Source organism: Rattus rattus, chromosome 3, assembly GCF_011064425.1.
Source record: "Rattus rattus isolate New Zealand chromosome 3, Rrattus_CSIRO_v1, whole genome shotgun sequence".
Classification (NCBI taxonomy): Eukaryota; Metazoa; Chordata; class Mammalia; order Rodentia; family Muridae; genus Rattus; species Rattus rattus.
In genome coordinates, this window is record NC_046156.1 from 95,113,632 (window position 1) to 95,129,324 (window position 15,693).

Below are 15,693 nucleotides of genomic sequence, written 5' to 3' on the forward strand. Positions count from 1 at the left end.
GATATCCTAGATCCTAGACTCTTTCCAGTGCAGAGATTAACGTATTTCCATAAATGCTGAATAAAAAGCCACAGAATGAGCACAGACTGGGAACTCTTTCACAGAAACACAGCTATTCCCATGATGTGAAGCTGATTCTTAAAGAGTACAGTGTCCCTTCTAACTTGTTTTGCAAGTGCAAAGGCTCAGAAGTGGATGTTGAAATGCATCAGGTGAGGTACCTATTGTTCAGATGCAATTTAAATTCCCTGCAGTGTTTCTTCATTCTGTGATATTATTATCATCATGAAATACTTTGAGGAAATCAGAGCCCAAATGGAAGCATTGGATAATTCTCGAAGTTATCATTTGTAGTTTCAATATTTTATAACAGGTTTATAGTAAGTTATTTGATACCCAGTCAAAATATATGCTAATATCATAACTAAGCATTATTACCTATGTTAACAAACCATGCCTGGTGTGGACCAAGCTTTAGGAACGGTGTGTGCAGACTTGTTCAAGTTCTATCATGCACCAAGCTAAAACTTTAAAGCTGGACCAGAATTACCAGAAAGTTCAGAACAAGTATTTTAGCAAACATTCCGTCTTGTAGAAAGTCGCATTACATGATGATTCAAATTCATGAGTCAACATGGCTTAGATTAGCTGCTTGGTGTTAGTAAAATATTGTTCCTGGGTGTGCCTGTAAGGGTGCTTTCAGAAGAGAATGACGTTTGTGTTGCCTCTGTGAAGTATATTGTCTCTAGAATCTTTGAATAAATAACCTTGGTTTACTTATCCTTCATTCAGCAAATTTCATAATAACTCTGTCTTTCCTACCATTGGATGTCAGTGCTTCTGGGTTTCTGTCTGTAAAAGTTAGAGACTTTCACGGTCTCAGTTAACCTGGACTCCCAAGATCTCTCAGACATTGGATCACCAACCAGGCAGCAGACATACACCAGCTAATATGAGGCCCCCGACACATATGCAGCAGAGGACTTCCACATCTGGGTTCAGTCAGAGAAGATGCACCTAATCCTCAACAGACTGGAGGCCCCAGTGAGTTTAGAGGTCTGCTGGGGTGGGTGGGGTGGGGATATCTTCATGGAGACAAGTTGGGGGGCGAGGTATGGGATGTGGAACAGTCGGAGCGTGGACTGGGAGATGAATAAAATCTGGAGTGTATTGATTGATTGATTGATTGATTGATTGATTTAAAAAAATAAATAAAAAATTTAAAAAAGAGTTAGAGACTTTCACCAGAGCCCCTGGCTTTTAGGCTTCAGACTTTAAACTTGTCTTTTATCTGCGGCATCACTAGTTCTCCAACTTTTAAACAGAAGACCATAAAAGTTTATTTCAATAATGTCATTAACAAGTTCAAACATTTTATATAGAGTTCATGTGTGTAGGGATGTTTATAGAATGTTTCGTGTTTGATTATGATCCTTCCCCACTTGAGCCAGAGTCAAGATACGTCAGAGATGCAAAAGACAGGATTTTCCTTCTCATGTATCACAACAAGGTGATCATTGCATATATAAAACTAATTTTAATGATAGTATTCACTAAACTCAGAAAATTCTTTAACACTAACCTTTTATTTCTTCTACTAGAAACTGATCCTTTGTCTTTAGATAGCAATTTAAGCTTTCTTATCTACCTTATCCTATCTTAAGGCTCCTTATCTACCTTTTTTGATATCATGCAATATTTAATCTCTCTTCTCTAAATTTTATGTTGATAATTAACTTTAAAATAACCCACTTTTTAAAAAATGGGATCTAATTTCTTTAATAATGATTTACTTAATAAAATCCACTAAGTCATAATAGTACATTTCAAGGCCCACATTACTTAAATTACCAATTTGCTCACTTTATTATATCTCTTGCAATCTTTTGCTGAATTGCCTAAGTATGACTTACGATAATCTACATTTTAAGAGGAAAACGACTAAAAGAAATATTCAGTACTATAATACACATGTAACAGTACCTGTCTTGTAAGAACTTGGTCTTATGATCTAGAAATTAAATTTAATCCATTTTATGTCCATCTTTTCAAGTAAGTTATAGAAAGATGGACTATATCCTTATAACACCTGAGGATTTAGTGCTTTTCACATATAGGGCTTCAATAAAATTTTTTTTAATTGACAACCTCTTTAGTTGGTCAACTAATGGAATAAGTGGGGAATCGCTCACAGCTAACAGCAGTAATGCAATTCAGATTCTAGTATAAAGGGCAGTCTTTGATGCAAAGCAAGAGAACACATCTAAGGTCAAAAAAATGTTACTGCTTTCACACTGTAGTGAAAATTTGCACACACAAATGACAAGAGGGGAGCTGGGGGAGAAAAGAGGGATAATGTTTGCAAACAGGTGACCTTGGTGACACATTCTAACAATTCAGGACATAGATTGTTTATTTTTGTTTTCTCTTAATATTTATCAGTGTTGGCTTAATAGATTCATACCTGTGGCATCTTAGAAACCTCCTCCTCCATTTCTTTTCTAAACAGGGCAATTTCATACATGTTCTGTTAAATAATACTTTCTCAGTTTTTCTCTGTGGTAAACCCATGTTTCCCAGTAGAATAGAATAGTATAGGTTTCTCCTCTAATTTTATACAATGCAAAGGTCCATACCATCAGAATGGCTATTCTAAATGTATAGAAGTTCATTGATTCATACAGACTTTGGGATAATTTCACTTTGCGTTATTTTCTTACTTACAAGTTCTTTACAGTAAAGTTTTAATAAATTAAAAGCCCCAGAAACTACAGAGATCAAACAAAGATTGTTTACCAGATAAATTAAAAAGAGCAGTTTCCCCACTGTTTAGAACATTTAGAATATGTCATTTTTATTAATTTTTAAATTTACTTTGTATCCCAATCACAGATTCCTCTTCCTCTTCTCCCCATCCCTGCCTCTCACTTCCTTTTCTCCCCATACCCCCTCCCTTTCTGTTTAGAATAGGGTAGCCTCCCATGGTATCAACTCACCTGAGCATATCAAGTCGCAGTTTGATTAGGTGCATCTACTTTTATTGAGGCTTAGACAGGGCAGCCCTGCCAGGGGTGCAAAGGCAGGCATCAGTGTAAGGGACCACCTCTGCTCTAGTTGTAAGGTGTGCCACATGAAGACCAAGATGTATATCTGTTGGGGCCTAGATCGATTCGATGTGTGCCCTTTTGCTGATGGTTCGGTCTCTGTGAGTCCTTATGGGCCCAGCTTAGTTGATTCTGTAGGTTTTCTTGTAGTGTCCTTAATTCCTCTGACTCCTTCATTCCTTCCTCTCCCTCTTCAAAAAGATTTCCTGAATTCCACCTAATGTTTAGCTGTGGATCTCTGCATCTGTTTACATCAGCAGCTAGGTGAAGCCTCCCAAAAGACAGTTATGCTAGGCCCCTGTCTGCAAGCATAGCTGAATATCATTAGCAGTGTTGGGAATTGGCTCTCTCTTATGGCACGGGTCTCTCTCCAGTTGAGCGAGTCATTCGTTGGCCATTCAATCATGTAGGCAGGACAAATTGCGAGTTGAAGATTTTGTGGGTGGGTTTGTGTCCCCATCCCTCCATTAGAAGTTTTTCCTGGTTACAGGAGATAGTCATTTCAGGTTCCATATTCTCTATTGCTAAGTACCTTACTTACTGAGGGCCAGCCTCATAGGTTCCTAGGAGTTTCCTTTGTCCTGTTTCTAGTTCATCCGAGAGATGCCTCCATCTGATTCCTATTTTTCTCTCTCAGTTCTCTCTCCCTTCATACTCTTTATACCTGGTCTTTCCTGTTTCCCTTCCCACACTCTCTCCCACCCATTTCTTTCCCTCCATCCTCCCTAGAAGTCTATTTTATTTCCTCTTTTCAGTGAGATTGAAGCAGTGTTCCTTAGTTTCTCCTTGCTATCAAGCTTCATAGGGTATATGGATTGAAGCATAGGTATCCTGTACTTTAGGACTAATAACCACTTATAAGTGAGTACATATCATGTGTATCTTTCTAGGTCTGGATTATCTTACTCAGAATATTCTTTTCCAGTTCCATCCATTTGCATGCAACTTTTGTGATGTGCTTGTTTTTAATAGATTAGTACTATTCCATTTTGTAGATATATGATATCTTCTTTTTCCATTCTTCAGGTGAGGAACATCTAGATTGTTTCAAGTTTCTGGCTGTTACAAATAAAGCTGCTATGAACATAGTTGGGATGTGTTCTTGTGGTATGATGGAGTATCTTTTGGGTATATACCCAAAAGTGGCATATTTGGGTCCTGAGGTGGAACTATTTGCAATTTTCTGGGAAACTGCCAAATTGATTTCCAAGGGGATTGTACAAGTTTGCACTCTGACCAAAAATAGGCAAGTATTCCAATTGCCCAAATTCTCATTAGCTGCTGTCACTTCAGCTTTTGATCTTAGCCATTTAGAACTGGAGGGGAGACACTTGGTCCTGTGGAAGCTTGTTGCCCCAATAGATGGGGATGCTAGAGAGGTGAGGTGGTATTGGGTGGGTGGGTAGGGGAGCACCCTCTAAGGAGCAAACAGTAAGAGGGAGGGGTTTGCAGAAGGGAGACTGAGAGGGGGACATTTGAAATATAAATAAATAAAATAATAAATATATAAGAGAGTCATTTGATTTGCATTTCTATAATGACTAAGAATGTTGAACTTTTCTTTAAGTGCGTCTTGGCTATTAGAGATCTCTCTGTCAAAAATTCTCTGTTTGGATCCATACCCTATTTTTAATTGGATTGTTTAGTTCATTGTTGTCTACTCTCTTGATATCAACCCACTGTCAAATGTAGAGTTGGTAAAGATCTTTTCCCATTCTGTAGTCCGCTGTTTTGTCCTAGTGACAGTGCCCATTGCCTTATAGAAGCTTTTTGGTTTCATGAGTTACCATTTATTTATTATTGATCTTAGTGCTTGAGCTTTATTTATATATTTTATTCAGGAAGTTATCTCTGATACCTGTATACCTATGTATTCAAATCTATTCCCCACTTTCTCTTCCACCAGACTTAACATATTCAGTTTTAGGTTGAAGCGTTTGACTTGAGTTTTATGCTGGATGATAAATATTGATCTATTTGCATTCTTCTACATAGAAACATCCGATTAGACCAGCACTATTTGTTGAAGATGCTGAGAGTATATGGAGGAGGAGAACACTCCTCCATTGCTGATGGAACTGCAAACTTGCACAATGTCTCTGGAATTCAATCTAGCAGTTTCTCAGAAAACCGGAAATATTTCGACCTGACAACCCAGCTATACAACAAGAGGGGATCACCCCTCAGAGGTTAAGGGGAGGGGAATGGGGAAGGGACTCTGTGAGGGGGGATTATGAGGGGACAATGTTTGGGTTGTAAATAAAAAAATTTAAGCACTCAAAAAGAGCTTTATGCTGTTTAAAAATCATCTACCTATCTAGGTTTCCAATTGTCAAGTTTTAATGTCTTCAAAATATTTTATGTCTCTGCTTTGTGTACAAAAGAGAAAACAAAGGAAAAACATTTGTTATTTTCTGAAAAAGTTTAATTATATCTGTCATTTTGAAGAAGCTATAGCATGTACTATTAAAACACAGTCTCTAAAGTTGTGTTTACATTTGTATGGGAGCCATAATTTTTAACATTTCAGAAAATTATGTATTAACCTTAAAGGTATGGAGTTTTCTAAGCCCTTGTTCAGTAGCATTGTTTAACACTCAATATGACATTTATTTCATACATAATATCTAATTATTTATCATTTTGTGTTGTTTTATACTGAATTTGGATATTTTAAATTGATTCATTATACTTTATACTATTTATGTGATCTGATTCTAGCTGGAGGTTAAATCTGTAGCTACCTATCACATGTCTATGATTATATTCTTACATATCATAAAATAGCTTGATAATGCATGGCGATCCTTGGGAATCCTAAAACTAATTAGTGAGAACCTGACATAACCAGTGGCTCTTTTTGTTTGGGAGACTTTTAATGACTGATTCTATTTTTTTAGGAGTTATGGGGTTGTTTAAATGGTTTATCTGTTCCTGATTTAACTTTGGTACCCAGTATTTGTCTAGAAAGTTGTCCATTTCTTCTAGATTTTTGATTTTTGTTGAATATAGGCTTTTGTAATAGGATCCAATGATTTTTTTTAATTTCCTCTGATTCTGTTGTTATGTCTCCCTTTTCATTTCTGATTTTGTTAATTGGGACACACTCTCTGTATCCTCTGGTTAGTCTGGCTAAGGGTTTATCTATTTCGTTGATTTTCTCAAAGAATCAACTTTTGTTTCTATTGATTCTTTGTATAGTCCTTTTTGTTTCTACTTGGTTGATTTCTGCCCTGAGTTTAGATTTTTTTTATTTACACGTCAAATATTATCTCCTTTCCTGGTTTTATATCCATAAACCCCCTATCCCATCCTCCCTCCCCCTGCTTCTATGTGGCTGCTCCTCTACCCACCCACTCGCTTCTACCTCACTGCCCTGGCATTCCCCTATACTAGCATCAAGCCTTCACAGGACCAAAGGCCTCTCCTTGCACTGAGGCCCAACAAGGCCATTCTCTGTTACATATGTAGCTGGGGCAATTGGTCCCTCTACATGTACTCTTTGGTTAGTAGTTTAGTCCCTGGAAGCTCTGGGGTGTCTGGATGGTTGATATAGTTGTTCTTCCTATGGGGTTACAAACCCCTTCAGTTCCTCCAGTTATTTCTCCAACTCCTCCACTGGGTACCCTGTCTCAGTCCAATGGTTGGTGACAAGTATTCACCTCTGTATTTGTCAGGTTCTAGCATATCCTCTCAGGAGACATCCATATTAGGCTCTTGTCAACAAGCACTTCTTGGCATCAGCAATAATGACTGGGTTTAGTGGCTGTGTATAGGATGGATCTCCAGGTCGGACAGTCGCTGGATGGCCTTTCCTTCAGTCTCTGCTCCACTCTTTATTCCTGTATTCCTCCCATGATTATTTGGTTCCCACTTCTAAGAAGAACTGAAGTGTCCACATTTTGATCTTCCTTCTTCTTGAGCTTCATATGGTCTATGAATTGTAATTAAAGTATTCCAAGATTTGGGTTAATATCCACTTGTCAGCGAGTGCATACCATGTGTGTTCTTTTGTGATTGGGTTACCTCACTCAGGATGATACTTTCTACCTTCATCTATTTACCTATGAATTTCATGAAGTCATTGTTTTTAATAGCTGAGTAATACTCCACTGTGTAAATGTATCACATTTCCTGTATCCATTCCTGGGTTCTTTCCAGCTTCTGGATATTATAAATAAGGCTGCTATGTACATAGTAAAGCATGTGTCCTTGTTATATGTTGGAGCATCTTTTGGGTATATGGCCAGGAGTGTTATAGTTGAGTCCTCAGGTAGTTCTATGTCCAATTTTCTGAGCAACATTCAGACTAACGTCCCGAATGGTTATACCATCTTACAATCCCACCAACCATGGAGTAGTGTTTCTCTTTCTCTATAGCCTCTCCAGAATCTGTTGTCACCTGAGATTTTGACCTTAGCCATTCTGACTGGTGTGAAGTGGAGTCTCAGGGTTCCTTTGATTTGCAATTCCCTGATGACTAAGGATGTTGACTGCTTCTCGGTCATTCTATATTCCTAAGTTGAGAATTCTTTGTTTAGCCCTGTTCCCCATTTTTAATAGGGTTATTTGATTCTCTGGAGTCTTTGGTATATATGTACTAACTTTTCTTTATCCATTTGTCCAAAGACATACACTTGTTGGAATTCCATATCATAACAATTATACACAGCATTACAACAAGCAATATACCCAGAAGTCATATTAATATGTTATGTTATAATCACATTTCTAAATAATTCAGTTTATTCACACCATTTTTCTATAATTGTCAGTATTCATTCAATGCCTCATCCAAAAGAAAATTTAATTTCTATATTTTTCTTCTTTTTCAAAAAAAATATTCACTTTATATCCTGCTCACAGCCCTCCTTCCTTTCTGGTTAGTCCCTCCCTTAATCCTTCCCCAGTCCTCCTCTTATGCTTTAAGAGGGTGTAATCTCTACACCAGTACCCACTCTACATTGGTACATTTCTGCAGGGCTATGTGTAGCCTTTCCTACTAAGGCCAGTAAAGACAGTCCAGCTAGAAGAACATACCCAACATAATAGTAACAGATTTTAGAATAGATCACTCTCTAGTTGTTTGGGACACACATGAAGACCAAATTGTTTATCTGCTACATAAGTGCATGAGCCTAGCTCCACCCATGTATGTACTTTTTGGTTGACGGTTTAGTCTCTGACAGTTCTAAGATACCAGGTCAGTTGACTCTCAGTTGGTGTTATTATAGAGTTCCTATCCCCTTCAGGACCACAATCCTTCCCCCAAGATTTCCAAAAGAGTCTTCAAACTCAATCCACTGTTTTATTGTGGGTCTCTCCATCTGACAGCCATGCTAACCTCATGTGTGCAAGCAGAGTCTATGAAACAGTATATGTGATACAGAATATTAGTAATATGTCAGTGATAGTTGCTTGCTCTCTGCAGTTTTAGATAGGATAAATTTGGGGTCATAATTTTTTTGGGTGGTTGGTATCCCTATTACTCCACTGGGACTCCTGCCTAGTTATAGGATGTGGCATCTTCAGGTTATGTATCCCCAATGCTATGAGTCATACCTAAGATTATCCCCACTAAGTTTTTGGTGCCTCACCTATTCTAGGTCTCAGAAGCATCCTTGAGATACAACCACAAACACCTTTGCCAGTTGCAGATTTCATTTAATTTTCATTAAAACCTCAGCAGGACTTTGGTAGTTTCAATATTCTAAACTCTTCTATGAGGGGGAAATAATGATTTCACTTGCATTTCTCCTTATTGATGATGTTCAGAAGATTGCTTTCTATGCCAGTTGACCATTGTACTTCTTCTATGAGTAAAGTCTATTTTAGACATTAACTCCTTTGCAAAATCAAAATATTTATTTTATTTTCTAAGGTTGTTTACACTTTGTGTATTTTGGGCACTAACTGCATCAGAAATAAGCTCTTTGTTCACTGGTTTAGACTTGTACAACTCCCTTGATGCTAAAAGCCTACTTGCAAAGCCAGCTATATGAAGCAGACAAGTCATAAGGGAGTCAGTTTTCTTAACTCAGGAGAGCCTGCAAGAATCACGTTACAAGTTCACATGTACAGTTGCAATGTAGGTTTAGGATTCCTTAAAACAACCTTCCATGCTGTTATTCTCTGAGAAACAATGTGTTCTGGGACAAAGCACTGAAGAACCTGACACTTATAAGGAGGACTACAAAAAATAGCTGGCCCTGCTTCGGCCAGCTACCCACATCCCTACATCTCAAAATGTCCAGCCCAGCACATATTCTGAAGTTATACTTGAGAATCTCAAGCAAGCAAGATGAGGACAACTGTGGTTATAGCTCAGTGGTTGATTGCCTGGTTTCCATCAAATGCTAGAATTACCCTAGATGCACAGAACACATGAAACTCAAGATGGTTGCCCAAAATGCAAATGCTTCACTCCTTTAAAAGGGGAACAAGAATACCCTTGAGAGGGGATAGGGAGGCAAAGTTTAGAACAGAGGCAGAAGGAATACCCATTCAGAGCCTGTCCCACATGTGACCCATACATATACAGCCACCAAACTAAATAAGATGGATGAAGCAAAGAAGTTCAGGCTGATAGGAACTGGATGTATATCTCTCCTTACAGACACAGCCAGAATACAGCAAATACATTGGCAAATGCCAGCAGCCAACCACTGAAATGATAACGGGACCCCCGTTGAAGGAATCTTAGAAAGGACTGAAAGAGCTTGAAGGGGCTTGAGACCCCATATGAACAACAATGTCAACCAACCAGAGCTTCCAGGGACTAAGCTCCTACCCAAAGACTATACATGGACTGACCCTGGACTCCAACTGCATACATAGGAATGAATAGCCTAGTAAGAGCACCAGTGGAAGGGGAAGCCCTTGGTCCTGCCAAGACTGAACCCCAGTGAAAGTGGTTGTTGAGGGGAGTGCAGTAATGGGGGGAGGATGGGGAGGGAGCAGGGTTAGGGGAATGTTGGCCTGGTGACCAGGAAGAGGAATAACAATCGAAATTTAAATAAGAAATACTCAAGTTAATGAAGATGAAAAAATATTAATCAAGGAAAAAAAAGAAATCAAAATTTCACTATTTGCAGATGATATGATAGTACATTTAAGTGATCCTAAAAGTTCTACCAGAGAACTACTAAACCTGATAAACACCTTCAGCAAAGTGGCTGGGTATAAAATTAACTCAAATAAATCAGTAGCCTTCCTCTACACAAAAGAGAAACAATCCAAGAAAGAAATTAGGGAAATGACACCCTTCATAATAGTCCCAAATGATGTAAAATACCTCAGTGTGACTTTAACCAAGCAAGTAAAAGATCTGTATGATAAGAACTTCAAGGCTCTGAAGAAAGAAATTGAAGAAGATCTCAGAAGATGGAAAGATCTCCCATGATCGTGGATAAGCAAGATTAACCAAGTGAAATTGGCCATCCTACCAACAGCAATCTACAGATTCAATGAAATCCCCATCAAAATACCAATCCAATTCTTCAGAGAGTTAGACGCAACAATTTGCAAATTCATCTGGAATAAAAAAAAAATACCTAGGATAGCTAAAACTATCCTCAACAAGAAAAGGACTTCCGTGGGAATCACGATCCGTGAACTCAAGCAGTATTACACAGCAATAGTGACAAAAACTGCATGGTATTGTTAGAGAGACAGACAGACCAGTTGAGTAGAATTGAAGACCCAGAAATGTACCCACACACCTATGGTTACTTGATTTTTGACAAAGGAGGCAAAAACCATCCAATGGAAAAAAGGTAGCATTTTCAGCAAATGGTGCTCATTCAACTGGAGGTCAGCATGTAGAAGAGTGCAGATCAAATCATGCTTATCAGCCCATACAATGCTTAACTCCAATTGCTTCAAGGACTTCCACATCAAACCAGATACACTCAAACTAATAGACAAAAAAGTGAGAAAGTATCTCGAATACATGGGCACTGGAGAAAATTTCCTGAACAAAACACCCATGGCTTATGCTCTAAGATCAAGAATTGACAAATGTAATCTCATAAAACTGCAAAGCTTCTGTAAGGCAAAGGACACTGTTGTTAGGACAAAATGGCAACCAAGAGATTGGGAAAAGATCTTTACCAATCCTACAACTGATAGAGGGCTTATACCCAAAATATACAAAGAACTCAACAAGTTAGACTGCAGGGAGACAAATAACCCTAACACTGAACCCTCAGTGAACATGATTGTTGAGGGGAGGGTGGTAATGGGGTAAGGATGGGGAGGGGAAGCCCATATAGAAGGGGAGGGGGAGGAGTTAGGGGGATGTTGGCCCGGAAACCGGGAAGGGGAATAATAATCGAAATGTAAATAAGAAATACTCAAGTTAATAAAGATAAAAAAAATAATATGGGGTTCAGAGCTAAACAAAGAATTCACAGCTGATGAATTCAGAATGTCTGAAAATGTTCAACCTCTTTAGTCATAAGGGAAATGCAAATCAAAACAACCCTGAGATTTCACCTCACACCAGTGAGAATGGCTAAGATCAAATACTCAGGTGGCACCAGATGCTGGTGAGGATGTGGAGAAAGAGGAACACTCCTCCACTGTTGGTGGGATTGCAGACTGGTACAACCATTCTGGAAATCAGTCTGGAGGTTCCTCAGAAAATTGGACATTGCACTACCTGAGGACCAAGCTATACCTCTCTTGGGCATATACCCAAAAGATGCCCCAACATATAACAAAGACACATGTTCCACTATGTTCATAGCAGCCCTATTTATAATATCCAGAAGCTGGAAAGAACCCAGATTGACCCATCCTGCGGGTCCAGTTATTCAGGGTCCTGAAGAAGCTTTCTACCTGCGGGCCAAGGGGGTGAAGAGAAGAAGGAGACCAAGCAAAGTTCTGTTGTCAAGGTCTCGTTTATTGAGAGAAATGTACAGCATTTAAAGCTCTGAGGCAGGAATAGAAGCGGGAACAGAAGCTTAGGGTGGGGGAGTATTGGGAAGTGCCCAAGGATATAGGGTGAATCACTAAACTGCAAGATGTCCTCCTTAAACAAAGAGGCAACAGTCTTCTGGGGACATGTTCTTTGAAAAGGTCGAACCCTTCTCAGGAATCTGCTCAGGGACATCCGGTGTTTTGCTCAGGCTGAAACATCCTGTGATTGCTCCCAGGGTCTTCCTGGGAGAGGCTTTTGTCCAACAATCTCATAATCTTACAGCAGCCACCCAGGGGTGAGCATCTGTGGCCATACAGCCCAGCGTCATGTAGCCACCTTGAGCTATGCAGTCACAAAGCGGTCAGGCCCAAATCCAATACGGCTCCCTATACCACATGCCCTTCAACAGAGGAATGGATACAGAAAATACAGTACATCTACACAATGGAATATTACTCAGCTATCAAAATTCATAGGCAAATGGATAGAACTAGAAAATAGCATCCTGAGTGAGGTAACCCAATCAGAGAGAAACACACACATTTGCACTCATTGATAAGTGGATAGTAGCCCAAATGTTCGAATTACCCTAGATGCCCAGAACACATGAAACTCAAGAAGGATGACCAAAATGCGAATGCTTCACTCTTTCTTTAAAAGGGGAACAAGAATACCCTTGGCAGGGAATAGGGAGGCAAAATTTGGAACAGAGGCAGAAGGAACACCCATTCAGAGCCTGCCCCACATGTGGCCCATACATATTCAGCCACCAAACTAGATATGATGGATGAAGCAAAGAAGTGCAGGCCGACAGGAACCGGATGTAGATCTCTCCTTAGAGACACAGCCAGAATATAGCAAATACATTAGCGAATGCCAGCAGCCAACCACTGAAATGAGAACGTGACACCCGTTGAAGGAATCAGAGTAAGGACTGAAAGAGCTTGAAGGGGATTGAGATCCCATAGGAACAACAATGCCAACCAACCAGAGCTTCCATTGACTAAGCCACTACCCAAAGACTGTCCCTGGGCTCCAACCGCATAGGTAGCAATGAATAACCTAGTAAGAGCACCAGTCAAAGGGGAAGCCATTGGTCCTGCCAAGACTGAATCCCCAGTGAAAGTGATTTCTGGGGGAGGGTGGTAATTGGGGGAGGATAAGGAACACCCATATAGAATGGGAGGGGAAGAGATTAGGGGGATGTTGATCTGGAAATTGTGAAAGGGAATAACAATGGAAATGTAAATAAGAAAAACCCAAGTTAATAAAGATGTAAAAAAAAAAAAAGTAGAGGACCTAGAATCATACACACACCAAAAAAAAAAAAAATGTAAATTTTGGGTTGCAATTGGGAAATACTTTCCAACAATTTCTGAAATGGTCCTAAGTAAAAATGTTATTTTGGACTGTGTATTTTGATAACCAATGTCTTCTTACCATTGACAACTGTGTGAGCAAAATATGAAGCAATTTTCTCAGAGGTTGAAGATGCTCATAGTATCAAATACTGAGACAGTTTAATACCTTGTGCAAAATTAAAAATTTACCTCATTGACCTTCAACACTGCTTACATTTTAAATAAATTATAAAAGCATGTGAAAAAAAGAATACCTAAAATTGTATCAGGGATTATTAATCTATTTTATAGTGGGACTGCTACTAGGTCCTTTCTGATAGTCAAAACTGCAGTGAGAATTCTTTCATTCTTCCAGGTGTCACCAGTTAATTGCTCTTAGATAGTAAGCAGACTTTCACTCAGAGCACATTACAAGAGGTTGTAAAGCAATTAAGCAAAGGGCATACAAACAGAACTAAGGATTTATGATAGGTGCTAGGACAGAGGATAAAATATTCACTGGGTTTATGTATACAAATCTACACTAATAACTTAGTTATGGTTTTAAACCTTCAGTGAACCTATGGAGCTGTGACAGGTGATGGATGTTTAGCCAGATAATTACTCCTGATGGATACACATGTAAACATTCTTTGTTGTAAAAAAAAAAAAAAGAAAGAAAATTAGAATCCAGTTTACAGCATGTAGTAAAACTAGATGCTATAGTTGCCTCTTAGATATTGAAAGTACGAGCCAGGGAGAAGGAAAAACAAAAGCAAAACCTATGGCTCTCAGAATATGCAATCTTACTCTAGAAGCCCAGTGCTTGACCCCATTTTATTCTGTTACCTGTTTAGCAATGAGTGGTTTCTAATAAGCCTAGTATGTCCCTCCATCTTTCTAGAGTTTTCTGTAAACTTCTTTCTTCATTGATAACATTTTTCAAAAAATGCTAAGTTTTTGGGAAACAGAGGTTGCAACAGTCTCATAATCGTCAGAGATCATGAAGAGTCTAGCTACCTCTCAACCCGTGCCAGAGACTGTTCACAGCTGTGGAAATCTTAGCTATGATCTATTTTCCAGAGCTTGTGATAGAAGCCTGAGCATGCTATAGTACAGACGTGTTCTACCTGTATGGTAAACCCTGCCATACAGGTAATGTTTATGCTACATTATTCTGCACTTCTCCAACAGTTTGTGGATCCGAGAGCTCAAGGACTTGTAAGATCAGCAGAGAACATAGCACACATATCAGGGACATAGGACGGCCTATGTTAAGTAATGAGTGTGGTGAGTGAATGGACATTGTTAAGTTGAGAATCTGTTAGAAAGCCAACAAAGAAAACACTGCTTCTATCACCCTAGAACCTTCTCTCACAGCTCAGGTATCACATACCTCAAGCAGTACATAAGTGAAGGTACAGGACAAGTGAGGGCTTTGTTGGTGAAGTTTTACGGGAGGACATTAGTACCTTTCTTATTAAGACCTTTTAGGGAGAGCAAGGACAACCTTGTAGTAGCCATGTGAGCTCCAGCTAAACAATGAAAGCCACCTTGGCCTCAGGATACCAGGACCCAGTGAACTTTTCTACATACAAAACGTCCCCTCTGTCTCGATCATAGCCTCCTGCCTTTGAATTTCAGGTACTCATCAAATCAAACTCCAAACAAGTTTGGAATGACTTTCATGTCGACTTCAGGAAGCTTCAGGGTAGATTTAATTATTGCCTCCTTGACAGAATGGCTTAAGAAAGAGAAAGGAAGTTTAGAAACTCTTCATTTACACTAGCAAGCCTACCATGTGAAATCTAAGTCACAGTACAAAGGCCCAAGAGCTAAGCATGAAGTTTGTGATCAAACATAGTGCAGACCCTGACAAATGGGCCTTTCTTATGCATACTGAACAAGGTATCTGCCCTCTCCTACCTTTCCTTCCTGGATGCTAATACTTCTTTAGGGTCCAGTTTGCATGGCTGCTTGACAGATGTGACTGTAAAAACCCATTTGTGTTCTTTGGGAGAGCTCTTCACTTCGCTTTAGGATCAAAGCCCATCTTCCAATCAGCTCTAGTCTTCTATTCTCTTTACTCCTAGTATACAAGAAGTATATGACTGTAGTACTAATGCGTGTGGTGAGTGAGGTCCCTTGGGAGTACCAGACTACTCTAGCCACTTCTGATTCCATCTCAGGAAATTTCAATTCGTCTCAAATGCTGACTAAAAGTACAATACTATAACAAGGGTACATTTGGTTTCCTATGGAATATCCCAATCCATTCTATGGAAAGAAAAAAAAATTGAATGTCCACGGATGATATAACATCAAG